Source organism: Poecilia reticulata, chromosome 19 (assembly GCF_904066995.2).
Source record: "Poecilia reticulata chromosome 19, P_reticulata-male-v2, whole genome shotgun sequence".
Classification (NCBI taxonomy): domain Eukaryota; kingdom Metazoa; phylum Chordata; class Actinopteri; order Cyprinodontiformes; family Poeciliidae; genus Poecilia; species Poecilia reticulata.
The window spans coordinates 21,394,345-21,411,926 of NC_088848.1; the positions used below are offsets into that span (position 1 = coordinate 21,394,345).

The window sequence follows — 17,582 nt, forward strand, 5'->3', positions numbered from 1 at the left end:
GTTTTTAACTGTTTTGTGCAAAAAAAAAAAGCAAAATGCTACAACTTCCCAAACTTGATTGCATTCAGAACTGTTTTACCACAATGTGCTTTGTAAATCAGACATTATGAAGTAACAAAATAATGAGTAAAGACTCATTGTTACGTCTCAATGTCTGATTTACAAAGCACATTGTGGTAAAACTGTTCTGAATGCAATCAAGTCTGAGAAGTTGTAGCATTTTGCTTTTTCTTTATTTTTTTCCATTTGTCCGATAAAAAGTAGCTTTGAAAATAACATCCATTATCCAGATTTAACTGTTACACTTTGACTTGATGAAGAATGCCAAAGATACTTTATTGCAAAATGTATAGCGAGTTTTAGATGAAAATCTTCCAGCAGGGCAAAAATCCTAAATGCATCAGACCTTATTGCTATGGTAACCATTAAAAGAAAAAAATCATGCAGCTGACAAAAAAGAATGCTGAAAATTAAAGTTGATATTAAATGTTTATTTTAAACAATCATATCCAGAAGTGAAAATTCAACATTGATGGAATCGGTTGATAAGACATTCAAACAAAAAAGATCAAGTCTGTCACATCTAATCGGCTGATGTCATTTTTTGCCCTGAAATTTGGGGAAAGAAAGACAAATTGTATAAGTTTCAATCTAACGAAGAAGCCATCCCCCTGGAACAGCATTTGATTTATTTCAGAAGGTTGAAAGTGCCGGGATTTGCCCAGATTCACCTCCTAGTTCTGTTTTTCTTTAACTTTGCAGCTTGGCTGGATGATCACAGGACCTGAAACGCTGCTTGTTTTTGATTTGGCAAAAAGTGCCAAAAGAAACATCCTTACATTTGTGCACTTCTGACACCCTGGTTTAAGATCCAGCATCTCGTTCAGGGGTTGAGGAGACGAGTGCTCCCTCCGTACTACTGTGATTCTAACAGTTTATATTTGACAAATAATTATGACATGAAATGACTGATCAGTTTGCTCTTCACATTATTCCTTCTGATATCGGAAAAATGCAAAAAATTGAAACACAATTTCAATTGTGTTTCAATTAAACAAAATGGTCATTAATTAAACAAAATTACATCAATAGTGTTCCTATTAATATTGAAACACAAGTGAAGTCACACGTGATTAAGTTTGTTCACACAATAAGTCATGTCGCGTCATGATCCTGTTGTCTTCTTCTTTGTGGTTTGCGCCAGTGACATCATCCGGTTGTTGGTCATGTGACTCTTGTGATGCAAAAAACAAAAAAGTGGTTCCATTGAGGTTTGCAAAATAAACTAATATCCAAAATAGCCAAAATAACCGCCTCACCACAGAGCCAAAACTTTTTTAAATCAGAAAACGACATTTTTCTAAATTGCCGTGTTTCCATAAAAGGGAATTTGTGTTCAAAATGTCAAATCGCACAAATCACACGGTCAATGAAAACTCAGCTGGTGAAGACAGTCTTTACAGCCCAGTAACTGAGGTGAGTATGGAGGACTGATCCTGCCAAAATTGGTAATGAATATAGAAATAAATACATGGCTTGATTAAATAATAAAAAAAAAACATAAACTTCCCCAACTTATTTATTGAATGCAGGTAAACATAAATTAATACTTATTGCTTGAAACAAAATTAAATTAACATGATCAACATTGTTTCATTTCTTTACAGTTCTTGTTTCCTTAACTATTTTATCAATGTAAAAATCGATAAAATAATGAGATTGGAAATGAAATGGGAAATTTAAAAAAAGTGAAATGTTGACAAAAGCTTTACGCAAAAGTAGCTCCTGTTTGCATTTGGGTTGTAAGCTACACAAAAACACAACAAATACTGAAACAGGCTTTTACTGTTTTCAAATCAGTGTAATAAAAATTACAGAAAATTTAGGAATAAAAGTTTAAAAATACTAAATATGAGAAAGGTATCCCAAATTTAGTAATATAATATGAATGGATGTGGACTTTCTTGTACAGTTGAGTGTGGTATAAAAGCCACATTAGTAAACAGATCAGATCGTTAAACATCTTTTTGTCTTAACCAAAACGTTCTTCCTTACTGTTGTCACCCTCTAAGTGACCTACAATTGTTCTGATTATTTTCTTGTTTTGTATGAAATACTCCATAATCTCCTGTCTGCGTTTGGGTTCTACGCTACACAAATATACTGATACAGGCTGATGCCGTTTTTAAACGTGGATATCGGGAACGTGTCTTGAAACCCAAAACACTCTGATTTCTTCCATTCCAAAGTGAAGTAAAAATTCATTTCATAGTAAACGTTCTTGCTTTTTCTCCCGTAATAACAAACAACGAAACATTGCTTTCCTGCCAAAAATGTTTGGCCACCATCAGCCTTTAAAATGTTCTGCTCTGCAGATCTGAATGGTGATAAATATTCTCAGAGAAAAATTATCTCATTTGAGAAATGATGGAGCAGTAGCAGTTTTAAAGCCAGGCCTCGCACCTCGTCCTAAAGCGTTTGTGCCTATTCGTGTGTATTTTAGTTGTGTTTTTTTTTTGACAAATGTAGGCTGGCATAGGCAATAGGTTTTCTGCTCATTAATTAAACAAAATTACAGTTAAACCAAAATGTTATCAGCAAACTCAAACACTCATTTGGGTTGAAATTTGAGCTCCTCTCTCCGCGTTCTGGCTTTCGCTGCCCCTCTCACACTTTATATAAACACTTTATAGATCCTTTCAGTTGCGAGTAAAAACCCGTACAAAAACCAAAATATCTTCGAGCGCCAAGCAATTATTTAGAAATGAGGGCCCGCCTTTGATTGTTCATGGAGAGTTTGCAACGAAAACCACAATCTGCGTGAAAGCGAGAGGCGAGAGCTAAAGAGCTTTGGCTTGGTATTCAGGCAGATTGGATCAGAGGGATTTAAACATTTAAACTGATGCACTTCATCCAACGCCTGCTTTAGGCTCTGAAAATATTTCACATGCGTAGGTTGATCAAGTACACGACTGCTGTATTAATATCAGACGATGATTTCAGGGTACTGGAGTCTTCCTTTTTTTTCAAATTAGAGACAGTTCAGGAGAACGAACCCCTGGCTGATGGAAGGAGGGAGGTATGGGGATCAGATGCAGAGGATCTGGCTCATGAATGGCCCACCAGAGCCCCATTAAAATCTCAGTACTACAATGGAGAAAGAAGAGGAGGGCGATGATGACAAATGGATGTATGTGCTGGACGGAGTCCATGAGCCGCTTTCCTCGCCGACAAGAGCAACAGGCCCGGATCGTGTTCCTCAAATCAAATCCCAGAGCTGGACCAATCGGCAAGAAAGTAGGGAGGCTTGACCGCAAGTCTAGAAGCTAGAGTTTCTCTATCTGCTTTTATGTATTTTTATGCATTCAAAGAGCATTACGATGTGGCAGGGTTTAGCTTAAGAACAATTTGAAAGTTGGCCGCTTCGACTCGGAGCTGTTCCATGGTCTCAGCTCACTGTTTATCATCAGGGCTCAGTGTTAGGCAGCGTTGTATGGTGACATTAGTCACAGATTAATGTGTTTTCAGCCCCCAAACTTCAGAACTCTCCATCTTTAACAGCACACTCAGAAATATTTTGGTTTTTACAGCAGAAATGTATTTTTGATTCTATCTTTCCTAACACTATTTATTGGCAGTTTTAAAATGAGCCTAACAACTAACAGAGTTTATCGCACTTGAGATCTAAAGATTAAACTCAACATTGCCAAATGCTCAAAGAAAACCACAAATTCTTCTTTGTTCTGATTCATTTGTTCTCAATTTAAGTTTAGAAACAACTTTTTGAAGGATTTTATATCAGCTTCTCTTCAAACTTTTTTTTGCCCATAAAGAAGAACAACTGAATCAGGCACGAATATGACATAACCATAGCTTCAAATGTATTTACGGCACCAATACAGTATGTTAGCTTTGTTTCTGCAGATTTCACAAACACAAACACAGGACTTTGGAAGAATCTTATGAGTGGTATTTAAGATCTGAATCTCTACAGAAATACACAAACTTTGTCGCTCCAACTGGCAATAAATTTGCACTTACCCATGATAGAAATAAAGGTTAGCTAGTTAGCTAGCAGGTGTATGATAGTGAGTTACCAGTCGCCTTAAGCGAAGACACAAAATAGGTGCAAATTGCTCCCACCTGGTGGACTCCATTGACCGTCTGCATCTGCCTGAATTTAGGGTCTTCTGCTCTGATAATCCAGTAATGAAGTTAAGGAAATAGAAATCAAAAAAGGAGGAGATAGTATTGTTTGAGAATTCCCTCCACAAAGTCCTTCAGAAGTGAAGCACCTTTCCTTTCACTTTTATAACCTTTTTTTAAAATCCAAAAGTAATGCCAAGTATAAACCCTATTGAGCAATATGTTGTACCGTTTTGTTACCAAAACCAGTTTTTCCACTGGTACTCTTTTTTTCTCCACAATTTATTTCATCAAAGTCATCTCCCCTCATTATTGTCTCCAGGGTCAGCAGCTGTTAGAAATTCTCCTTTGACTCGTCTCAGTTTGAAACGTATAAAAGCGTTCAGAGCTTGAAAAGAAATCCAGGAGCAGAATCTGTAGTAACCAGATGCAAAGCTTGTTAAAACGAAAATGTTTCTTGTTAAAATGAGACGGGTTTTATATCTCGCTGCAGCAAGAAACTTTCACGTTATATCGAAATGCAAAACTTGTTAAAAGGAGAAAGTTTGTTGTTAAAACATTTCTACGCGAGCGTTTAAATGCCGGAGCGCGGAAGTAAATTCAGGAGCAGAATCTTAAGACAAGAAAACTCTCTCGTTAAAACAAGACGTTGAAAAGTCATCATGAGATTTGTATCTCATTAAACCAAATATCTCTCTATTGAATAAGAAAGGTCATAGCAGTAAAACCTATTTTTAGATGACCAAACAAGATGAGTCAGAGCAAACCAATTTGACTTTTTACAAAGTCTCAATTTGTCAGAAGAGCCTATTTTTAATGTTCTCGTTTTAACAAGATGTGCATCTCGTTGCGTTAAAGTTTCTTGCTACGTCTCATATAAAACTTGTCTCATTTTAGCGAGAAAAGTTGAACATGAAACAAGAATGCTTCTCGTTAAAACAAGATGAGTGTGTGTTTTGATATAATGATATAACAAAATGCAAAACTTGTTAAAACGAGAAGTTTTATGTCATAACAAGAAACCTTCACGTTATAAAGAGAAGCAGTTTAAAATAACTCATATTATATCTCGCTGTAACAATTAACTTTCACCTTATACAAAACTAGTTCAAACTAGACTTTTTTGTTAAAACCAGACTAGTTTTAGCGTTATAATGAGATGCACTACTTGATTCATTTTATATCTTGTCTTAATTAGAGATAAAAATAGGCTCCTCTGACAGGAGGAGCAGGTTCGCTCTGACATTCCTCCTCCTCACCCCGTTTGGCCATCTAAAAATACGTTTTACTACTAGGACCTTTCTTATTCAATAGAGGGATATTTGATTTAATGACATACAAATCTCATTAGGACTTTTTAAAGTCTTGTTTTAACGAGAACGTTTTCACGTCTTAAGATTCTGCTCCTGAATTTGTTTCTGAGCTCCGGCAGTTAAACGCTCCCGTAGAAATGACCTTCTGGTTCTTCATCAGAAAAAGCTACGATGACACACTGTCCATATTGTGTTGCTTAGGCGGGTCTTTAATACCAGTGTGCAACACTAACATGACATTTCACTCAATCTTTATTACAAGTTATAAAAGGGGACAAAATTCAGCAGGGGAATTAATTCCATTCTTGGTTTGGTCATTTGGAGGATCCTTATTTTCTCTGTTTTTCCTTTGATATTGTGGTTCTGTGCAATGGAAAACAGGAAGAACACATTGTAACAGATGGGTAATGTTCCAGTACTTCCTCGCACCATTTGTGATGGACATTTTTCTACCCGGTGACCAGTTTACGCAAATAAAAAAAACACAAGGAAAAAAAAATAAAAAAGAGCTAAAGATGTGTGGCTCAGATAGCAGACCTCAGTAATAACAGCCTGGTAGCCGTGATGTATGAGCCAATTTAAATAGCATAATCCCTCACTTCATCTGGAAACCCGATACACGCAAACACCCGGCCCGAACCCACTCAAATATACTACATGCCTGTATTTAATATTCAGCCGTACATGTTCAGAAAAGCGCCGGGTAAAGCACATGTGGCATTAACAAACAAACATTCCCAGTTTGCTCGTGGACATGCCTGACTCCCTGGAGCTGCTGGAGCCGGAGCTACAACAACTGGGCTACCTCAGTCTATTTGGCCAGTCCGCCTCAATCTGCATCAGCGGAGCAGCAGGAGCCACAGGATATTGAAAAGTGAGAAACAGAAAAGCAGGAATTTTCACTCCCTCTGAATGTACTGTAAACACGTCGATTCCCATTTAGCTCTATTTTGGGAGAACGTAACTTCACTCAAAACGAGACTTGGTTCCAAATGTACTTTTAGGGTTAGCATCCATTGGCTGTTTGGGGAAAAAAGTAAGAAGTTGTGTTTAGGAGTTATGTGGTGCCTTTTGTGAAGTTATACAGTAAAAAATAAAGAGCCATATTTTATTTTATTTAGTTTGCCGTAGAGACATAGAAATGTTTGTTCATTTTCTAAAATCCACATTTTCACCATGTTTTTCATACATTTTTAAATGTTGGAGTTCCAAACTAAATATTTCATTTAGAAACAAAACATTTAGCTTTCAAGTTGAATATTTAGTTATGAATAGGACTTTAATAACAAATTCTGTTGGATAATGAATTACCCCAGAAATTATCGCGATATAATATTGTTGTTTTGAGATGATTTTCGAGTAATATATAGATGTTGGCGTAATAATAAAAGTTTACTGTCTCAAATATCAATAAACTTTACTATAATAATGAAGACTTAACACTGGAACAGGAAGATATTTTAAATATCCAAAATAAAACGACACTAATTAAAACAGAAATAAAAACATTTATACAACCAAAACAATACATAAAATGGATTAGGAAGACTAAACAAAATTCCTCTTCAAAAAATAGTAATTATTAGAATGGAAATTATGAAGCTCCTTTTATTTTACAATGCAATTTAATTAACTGCTTATTGTGACAGGCTTAGTTAGGAAGGTCCTGTACTGATAGCTGGACATTCTTCTACAGGATTTCCTAGTAATGTACAAAATTCAGGACTTCACCAACCTCTTCAGGTCGACGCCCGCCCTGTGGCGGGCATGACGTCATGCATTTAAAAGGCTTCCGTATAAAAAAAAAAGACGGCATGAGAAGTGTGCATTTCAGTTCTGTTGGACAGTAGAGACTTCAAACTTTATAAAAATTGTGTTTTTATATTGATTTTGTTTTATATTTACTTCCAAATAAAACCAGGAATATGATCGATCATTTTCGCCATAGCGTAAAGCGCATTTTACGCACGTTGAGTGCAATCAGTGGATGTTTAATGACCAAAAAGTGAACGAATGCGTCATGAAAGCCTTTTTTCCGAGTTCCTGCAAACTCACCACATTTCTGAAGCAACCAATCAGAAAGCATTTTGATTTGCGATCGGAACAGCAGCACAGAGTTTTGTGGGGGTAGAGAACGGCGCGTAGTTGACATTTCGGATTTAGCTAGTGGTGTTTTGTAGTAGATTTTTCGACCGTACGTGTGTTAGTTAGTGTGCTAGTGTGTGTGTGCAGTGTTTGTAGACGTTTTTTATTGTGTCAAAATGAGTCGCTACATGACTGCGGAGCAAGCCCTGAAGTACATGTACGAATGTGAAGAGGACGAAGGCGCGCTGCCAGATGGCTCGGACTCGGAGTTTGAGCTTGACGATGAGGTTTGTTTTGTTTTGTTCTTGTTGTTTTATTTCTTTGTTTGGCATCATGGGATATGTACAGTAAATTATTATAATCGGAGTAGATGCACACGGAACCAGATTACATGCTAATTTCCATCTCTAGGTTGGTGATCCCTCCATTTTGTTCGGTGAAGAAGAGGAGGAGGAGGAGGAAACTCCCGCCTGCTCTGTCCAGTTGAGGCCCACACAACGGAGAGCGCCACGGAGAGCCAGTGGCGGAGCTAGAGGGGGGGCCAGTGCCCCCCCAGTCATCTGATTGGCCCCCCTAGTGGCCCCCCAGATGATTGACATGTAACAGCGCCAGGTTATTCCTGCACATTATTTGGAATCATTCTAAGTCAACCTAATATCTAAATGTGACCAGCAGGTGGAGATATCTCTAAAAAAGTAACAAGACACACCAGAACACAGATTTAACAGTGTACAATACTTTATTAAACAATTATCTAAAAGTTCTTTTTAAAACACTTCTTTTAAAATCCAAGGCATCGGGCTCACTACTTGGTCGCCGGAACCAAAGAAAAAGGGAACACACAAGAAGGGACAGACAAGATGAGGTTGTTCCAAGAAAACAAGCAAACCATGCAAATGCAGCAAAATAAAGCAAGAAAACAAAAGAAACACAGCACTCAACAGAAACAAATGAATACTTCAACAAACGGTAAAAGAAAATACTTCAAATGATGGAACAAGTTGTCGTCGTCTCTCCAAGTGCCCTTCTATGGGGGCCAGAGGAGTAATGCCCCGCCCACCAGCCTGCCCAATCCACAACAGGCTCAGCGGAGAGCGGCCAGAACAAACAGTGATAAGACAAAGCAGCAGAGCGTCCAAAGCACTGCAGCTCCCAACACTCAGTTGCCTGAAACAGAAAACTCATTAATGCTAAATACAAAATAAAATAATCCAAAACTAAATGGCAGGTAGCTTACCCAGGGATGGAGACACAGCCTACACCAGGAGGGAGCAGATCAGCAGGCGAAGACTAGGCAGAAGCCACACACCACCACAACCTCCAGCCGCGGCCGGCAACGCCAGCAGAGCCGCACTGCGGAAACGCACGACAGGTGTAGCACCCAACAAAACCAACCACGATCCCAGCCCGGATAGCAAAAATGGCACTTACGATATCATACGAGTGGACCAAACACCACCAACATGCAGCCGCCAATTGCGCAGACAGTGGAGGAAACAAGGGCACACACACACCTCGCAGCGACTTACCCAGCTTTAAAGGCATCTGCCCCGCCCACCAATCAGTGGCGCGCCTCTCGCCACACCCGACGCAAAGCGTGGGGGGAGGGTGAAACACCATCCCACCACATAAAGAAGAAAAACAATAATAAATATATTAAAAGAAAATGTATAAAACTTTATATAAGTCCATGTGATGACATAAATAAATAGATTTAGATCAGGCACGATACCAGCCTCCTTTATGCTCATAAGAACAAGCTGATATTCTTCTCCTGGGTGTTTCAGTTGTGCTGCGCTGTGGTGCAACTCAAAGGCTAAAGCACTTCATACCTGGTGGTGATGGTAAAACACCAATAAGTTATTTATTGATCCTCCGCAAAAAAAAAAAAGAAAAAACCGAAGAGGGGCCGACAATGTTCATAGTTCAGAGCAGAGGTTGCGCTGGAGTTTATTCGTTGACCGTCAAAGAAAAAATCATTTTATTTTCAATTTGTAGTCATCAAACGAAACATTTATTATTTCTCTGCGAGAACGTTTTTGAAATCAGGTAACATTTCACGAAATGACGTGATTAGAAGACGACAGAACTCTGATCGTTTCCTGATCCCGCACTGACTTCCTTCAGGGGGAGAAAAACCCAGCAGAAGCAGATCAGCTGAGCTAGACGCTCCAAAGTCTCTGGTCCGTTAAAGCGTCCAGATCAGAGATGATTCTCTGACAGATGTTGTTCTTAGTATGATTAATAATGAGCTCCACGATGTTCTCTGTGCGTAAAGTTGAAACTGTCTGAGCACCAAGTGGTCAGCTGATCACAGTCTGGACAGAAACCAGCGAACTGCTCTCTGTTCTTATCAAGACGAGGTGAGGAGGGAATCTGACATATTAACTCAGTTAAGTTTTTACTGGTTTTGTTTTTAAAACACCATTAACGTAAGCAGTGTAACTATATATTGTATATTTGGCGTTTGTCGTCTCATGTGTGATTAATTGGAGCGTAACGGTGGAGCATTTATCGCCCAGCGCTCTGCGCTTGTTTCTGCCTAACGGATCTGCACTTTAATATATTTCCTCTCTCAACAGTCAGCTGTTATTCCTCTACTTGAACTACAATAAGTAGATCACATTCTCTTTAGGTTTTCTCTGTGTGCTCCAAACTCATTAAATGTAAACTCATGAGAAGCCCGAGCCACCATCAGGCAAATAATTCTGGTCCGACCCAAACTATTTTTATTTGTCAAATTACCTGTCCAAACAGAGCTTCCTAACCAAGGTGTCCATAACTCTTCAACACGCTGTCAGCTCCCGGTCAGAAAGACGCATTTAGTTCAGTGTCCATGAGATGATATTCAGAAAGGATCTTTTATTTGATTGATTTTAGTTTCCTCTGCAATGAACTCTTAGCGTAAGGTCTATCATGTCTCCATGTGCGCCAGTCAAAGGTGTTAATTATAACATGTCAAATGACAGAGAGGCCTATATATATATATATATATATATATATATATTTAAAATTTTGCCCCCCCAGAGGTAGTCCTGGCCCCCCCTTGGCCTCCCCAACTTTAAAAGTCTAGCTCCGCCACTGGTTATGAACGCCGCATTCCAGGTTTCCCTCAATGGAATATATACTAGGCAGTCCCAGTGACCGTTTCACTAACGGTTTTTGCCCATGTGCTTTCTGGGTAAAAATCAATCGAGTAACTCTCTGAGTTTGAGGAAAACTTTTCAGAAAAGAAAAATGTAAGAGTTTTCTGGATTGTATGAAAGAATATTTATTGAAATGTCTCTAGAGAGAGTATTTGAATCAAACAGAATATCTATTTGAATCTCGGAAATAGTTCGTGTAAAATTACTTTATATATATTTAGGAAAAAGTAACATAATTTTCGCTGTAAATCAAATGTTAGAGAAACCCTAATATTCCCAAAGGAGTTACTTACTATTGGGAGGAGAGGATATCACCCAGTTAAGTCTTTATGAGGCCCAAAGAAGAAGAATGTCTTTTATTTTAGCCGAACAGGTTTGATGGCCTGAAGAGATGTTCAAACTGATGAATCATCAGAAGCTGCGATTCTTCGTGAGAAGAGAGGACAAGGCAGAGAGGATGTTCCAGGAAGACACTGGGATTTGTATTTGACATGCCAAAAGGTGTTGGCACTCCAAACTGCTGACTCATGCATCAGGTCTGCAGGGATTATTGGGATTATTAGTTTTTAATGTGTCCTTGGCATTATTTTTAAAAATGTTGCTCCTGTCAGCAGAAACCAGAGGGATGCACAAGCTGAGTGACTAACTCTGGCAGAGATAAGAGATTTAAACAGCAGCGTGTGGTTACTTTTAGGTTGATTTAGCATGCAGCAGAAATGTATACTTTATCTAAAAACCCGACATGGCAACCTAAAGGAATAGTATTGCAGCTCTGACTTGCATCCAAGACCCAAAACCTGAATTTCTACCTAAATACAAAATGTCCCCTGAGGTTGAGTTGCAGCAGCGCATCAACTGTAACTGTGTTCATTACTTATTTGGAGTAAATTAACCTTTTTCATTGTGTTTCTTTATATTTAGTTACTGGCATTGACATTGATAATGAAATATGTAAAATGTTGACACTATTTATGTTTCAAACTTTACTAAATCTGGACAGTTCCAGTCAGAAACTCATCTGCATTAGTGTCAAATTATTTAGGGGCTTTTAATGATTCATATTTAGAGTGGGATTTGTTGTTTTTCAGCTTTTCTGAATGGTTTCTCGTTTTTTTTTTTCTATTAGGAGTGAAGTTGAGATGTTTAAACTGATAAATTAAGTTTATCTGCTGCAAACCCAGATTTGATCTGTGTTTCTGATCATATCCTGTTGGAACTGGCAGCTTTCCCCCGTCTCAGACATCTAGATGCTGATTTGATGTGGAATTGAAGAATTTGGAAGAGGAAGTAAGAATAAATCCTCGCCACTATTTTGCCTGGTTTGTGTAATGCACCAGGACCAATGGCAGAAAAAACAGTAATCCACAGCATGATGCTGCATGAATATGACAGCTGGTACGGTGTTCTTAGGTTTATAAACCTTAAATTGTATGATTTGGCTTCATTAGAGTATGAGATCGTTTGCGTATCTTTGACATTTATCATATTTTACTCATTCTTTTGTTCTGCGCTTGTGTAGTTTGCTAAATTTTAAAGCCCTACAGTTACCTTTAGTTACTCTTTAATGTGGTATCGCCAGGGGTGAAAGTAGTTTTAAATTCTTGGGGGTACTATGACGAAAAATTAATAAATACATTTTATATATATATATATATATATATATATATATATATATATATATATAAAATGTGTATTTTTGCACTACAGGAGATTTTAGACTTGTATAATTTGCACAACACTACAGTATTTATGCGTTTTATTGATGCCTCTAAAGCATTTGATCGTGTGAATCACCAAAAACTGTTCGGCAAGTTAGAAAGCAGAGGTGTACCCAAATATCTAATTAGAATTCTGGTCTACTGCTATGGTCATCAATCAATGTTTGTAAAATGGGCCAACACAATGTCTGATTCGTTTAAAGTTGGTAACGGAGTAAGGCAGGGAAGTTTACTGTCCCCTTACCTTTTTAACATCTAGACAATAATAATACAAAAAATTTTTTAAAAAAATTTAAATTGACCAAAAGGGCACTTGGGGGCACGGAGCGAAAAGGGCAGGTGCTCAAGCCCCCCCAAGCCCCCCCTCTGCACGTGCCTGGTCTGTATTCATCAACTCTGTAGAACTTTGAAGACCTTTGCACACTTACCCAGCTCAGCTTTCATTGACCTCACTTCTTGATTTGACTGACCTGACAATTTGTTTCCAAGTTGCTGTAGTTCCCAATTGCTTTCACTTCGTTATAACCCCACTATTCCAGCTACAGGTGGAATATTTAGTTGCAAGATCATTCCACAACTGGACTCACTGCTGGATTTCACACGTTTGTGGACACGGAAGTGACACCTGAGTTCAATGATTTAGAGGGGTGAATAAAAAGCAAAAAAATATTCAACACCTCCACCAGACTTCAACAAACGTCTTAAATTGAACTGCAGTAAAACTCAAGTAGCAGAAAAAAAGAAAAAAAAACCAACGTAGAAGTAATTGGAACGTTACTTTCTAACTAATCATAACTTCCATGGTAATATTCCATAAAAACTGTTTAGCATGAGGTACGTGTGTACCGATGCAGAGGTGCTGAAATTTTTACATTAAATACAATCGCAACGCTACCAGATTTAGTCCATTCATCAAACATGACCTGTTGACTAAAAACTAAAACATTGGCTTAGTGGACACTGTACACAAAAATGCAGCTCTTAATGCTAGTACTTTAAACATTCAAGCTAACAGGCTGTGAGATTTAATCTTTTATGCTAAAACTCATTGGCATACATAAAATCAACTGCTGAAAAGTCACAGTAGAGTTCAGGAAAATGTTTTCTGTATGACATTCTTACAGAAAACCAGTTCTTACAGTTCTGCACAGTAGCGCAGGGCTGCACAGTGGTGAAGTTGGTAGAGCTGTTGCCTTGCAGCAAGAAGATTCTGGGTTCTGGGTGCATGAAGTTTGCATGATCTCCCTGTGCATGCGTGGTTTTCATCGGGTTTCCTCCCACAGTCCAAACACATGACTCTCAGGTTAATTGGTTTATCTAAATTCTCCCTTGGTGTGTGTGTGAGTGTGTGTGCATGGTTGTGTGTCCTGTCTGTCTTTCTGTGTTGACCTGTCCAGGGTGACTCCGCCTCTCGCCCGGAACGTTAGCTGGAGATGGGCACCAGCAACCCACCCGACCCCATTAAGGGACAAGGGTGTAAGAAAATGGATGGATGGATGGATGGATGGATGGATGGTTTACAATTACTAATTATTCACATGTTGTATTCAATAATTTACACATGAACATGAAAGGTACAACACAACATGTCAAAGAACATTACTAATAAATTGGAAATACTTAAACTACCCACTTGTTCAATGGAACTTGGTTGAACAAGCTCATCACCTGCTTGACCATCAGTTGTTTCTGATGAAAAGTTTTCTGTATTAAGCTATTTGTGGGAGGAAAACGTACAAAACCACATGAAAAAAGCATGAAGACTGTTGATGGAGTCTTCAGTGGAGAGTCAAAACTTGTGCAGGTCACTTGAAAGAGAGCGTCAGGAATAAATCATTCTGTTTTCCTCTACCTCTCTCAGCTCTTTGCATGCTCGTACATACGTGGTGGTTTTCACACGCCCATGTGCTCGAAGCTAAGGTTGAACGAAATGACACGCTGGGAACGCCGTCTTTAGGCCGTAGCTTAGATAGCGGCCAGCAAAAGAAATTAGAAACTATTGTTAGGTTCCTCATCAAAAAATGTATTGATGAGGAAAACACTGTTGAGCAGATTTAATGGGAAACCAGGTGATTGTGTTTTGCACATTGTAAAGCCTAAATCAGTTACAGCCACATTGGCTGAATCTTGTCTAAATTGTTGGAAAAAGTTACATTTGTGTTAATATGAATGAGTTTATTTGGAAATGTTTTGATGGGTGGAAACATCTCCTTCACTAAGAAGTGTGAATCACTTCAGAGCTTTTCCTGGTTACCATAGCAACTGTTACACTTCTACCCAACTGATGATGTCACTAGGAACCCAGGCTTTGTGTCATAGATTCTATGACATCAGCTCTGAACCCTTTGAATATCTTGTTACGTGTGTTCTAAAGCCAGATGCGCAGAACTCAACGGATTTATAGAGAAGTGCAATTTTTCACCCAGAGACTGAAACGCAAGATGGAGCCCCGTCGATTCCCCAGGAGGCCTGATACACCTATGCCTATGATGAGAAAGATATTTGACCCAGACCTCCCATGTGATTTTGGATTCAAGAAGAGCGTCAAAATTGAGGATCAGGACCATGCTTTAAGGAAATCGATTTTAAAATTACCTAAAATTAAAAAAGATATCCATCCTACCCCCATACCGCAACGAAAAGTAGAGATTCGGGAGGATTGCGTAGATATTCAGGAGAATTCCGCCACAAGTGATTCCAACTCTAGCACAAGCTCAGGTTTCCTTCTAAGTTTGGTAGACGGAATTGATATTCAGGCACGCATTAACCAGCGTAATAAATTTCAAAAAGTACAGGAGATGAAAGAAAGACACGAAGCTGCTCTTCGTAAATTACAGGAGAAGAAGCCAAGACCAACAAATGCCTATGCACGGGATGTGCAAAACTGGAGAGACAAGCGGGAGAAAACTCCTTCAAAAACGTTGCTGCAAATTGACATAGATGGGCAAAAACTTCTCAACTTGTCCACGGATGTGGACAAGTTTAAAGCTGACAAGTTGAGAGTTTGTCCAAAACTCATTGTCCTTTCCAATGAGGATTCTGGAAAGGTCAAACATGGCATACAGTTTAAAAAGTCTTTGTCACGTGGAAATGAACAAAAATTCATCAAACAGGTTAGTGAGAAGGCAGAGGAACGATTGGTAAAGCCAAGGCAAACACCCAGAGTTAGTGAAGGCAAACGGTCAGAATATGTACATGACGAGAGGGAGAAAAATGTTCACGAGCAGGTAAAATTTCAAGAGAAATGTAAGAAGATGGCCTATGAAAATATAGAGAATATAAGGAGAAAAGAATATGTCAAAGAAGCTGTTGAGGAGAAAAAGCTTAATGAAGAAAAAGCTAAGCAGGAGTTTGCCCAAAAGTTACTTGACAAACAGGAGAAAGAAAAGAAAGTCAAAATGCAAAAGTATTTGACTGATGCATGGGATGATCAAGTTGAATACAAACGGCAAAAGCAGATTGAAATGGACAAGATCATAAATAAAGGGTCTGATTCCTTGATGGACTGCGACATTCCTGATAAGGATAGAAGTCGTGAAATACGTAAAAAAATAGTGTACGACCAACTGTCACTTACAAAGAAGGAAGAAGCTAAAAAACGGGCTTTTATGGAGGAAAAGTTTCTGAAAGAAAGGAAAGAGCGGGAATCTGCAGAGCAAAAGCGTGAAAAACTGGAGAAAGAGAAAAAAGCTGCAGCTCTAAAAAGTCTGACCAATTCTTGGGATTCCCGAATTCAACTCAAACGGCAGGAGAAAAAGGAACAGTGTGAGATTGAAAGGAAAAACATGCAGACCTTGATGGAATTAGACAGAGTGTGTGGAGCTGCCAGGGAGGTACTTCTGCCAGGGAGAACTACCTCCCTGGCAGAGTCTGCAAGAAGATCTGCAAGAAGATCTGCAAGAAGATCGGTGGGAACTGCTGACAAACATGACGACACAAAGAACAGACCTATACAGAGTAGTCAGAAAGTTAGGAAGCCTGTCACACTTCCTTTACTCAAATCCACCTCTGTGCACTTTGCTGAGGATCACCAACAGCAAAATAAAAGAGTGAAATTCCCATCCATTTCCAGTCCCAGATAAATGTCTGTTTCTCAGCTGGCCAAGGAATGTGATGGGAATCCCCCGGAGGAGCTGACCCAAGTGGCTTAGGAGAGGGAAGTTTGTGCCTCCCTACTTAGGCTGCTGCCCCCATGACCTGAAGAAAATGGATGGACGGATAGATGGATAGATAGATGGATAGGTTTTCTCTGGGTGCTCCAGTTTCCCTTCAAAAACGATCGATAGATGGATAGAAGATGGATAGATGGATAGATAGATGGATAGGTTTTCTCTGGGTGCTCCAGTTTCCCTTCAAAAACGATTGATTGATCGATAGATGGATAGATGGATAGGTTTTCTCTGGGTGCTCCAGTTTCCCTTCAAAAACGATCGATTGGTCGATAGATAGATGGATAGATAGATGGATAGATGGATAGGTTTTCTCTGGGTGCTCCAGTTTCATTTCAAAAACGATCGATTGATCGATAGATGGATAGATAGATGGATAGGTTTTCTCTGGGTGCTCCAGTTTCCCTTCAAAAACGATCAATTGATCGATAGATAGATAGAAGATGGATAGATAGATGGATAGGTTTTCTCTGGGTGCTCCAGTTTCATTTCAAAAACGATCGATTGATCGATAGATGGATAGATAGATGGATAGGTTTTCTCTGGGTGCTCCAGTTTCCCTTCAAAAACGATCAATTGATCGATAGATAGATAGAAGATGGATAGATAGATGGATAGGTTTTCTCTGGGTGCTCCAGTTTCCCTACAAAAACGATCAATAGGTTTTCAGCTTCAGAATGGAGGCCCAGACTTCCCTCTCCCCAGCCACTCCTTCCAGCTCCTCCGGGGGAATCCCAAGGCGTTCCCATGCCAGCCGAGAGACATAGTCCCTCCAGCGTGTCCATGTCTTTCTGATTAGCTTCCCTGTGTATTTAACCCCACCTGTTGTCTCTGTCCTTCGTCGGGTCCTCGTCATTAGTTCATCGTTCGTCTGTCCGTTTCCAGTGCCGCATGTCTTTCTGAGTTTGTTCCTGATTCTTTATTAAATACATAATTTCCTCATTACTACCTGGGTTTACCGGCGTCTTCCTCACCTACAACCACGCACATATGACAGAATGTCCC

At 39.1% G+C, this 17,582-nt stretch overlaps 2 long non-coding RNA genes across 2 annotated transcripts; one reads left to right on the forward strand and one right to left on the reverse strand.

Moving 5' to 3' along the window:
• Positions 1-8,264: 8,264 nt before the first annotated feature.
• On the reverse strand, positions 8,265-10,588 carry LOC145549176 (uncharacterized). Its single transcript, XR_014085157.1, has 2 exons — positions 8,782-10,588; positions 8,265-8,711 (listed from the first exon to the last, which is right to left on the reverse strand). It is a non-coding gene; the product is annotated as an uncharacterized LOC145549176 (long non-coding RNA).
• A 2,142-nt stretch (positions 10,589-12,730) lies between these two features.
• LOC145549194 (uncharacterized) lies at positions 12,731-17,522 on the forward strand. The gene is made up of 2 exons (XR_014085168.1): positions 12,731-16,220; positions 16,289-17,522. It is a non-coding gene; the product is annotated as an uncharacterized LOC145549194 (long non-coding RNA).
• Positions 17,523-17,582: the final 60 nt, after the last annotated feature.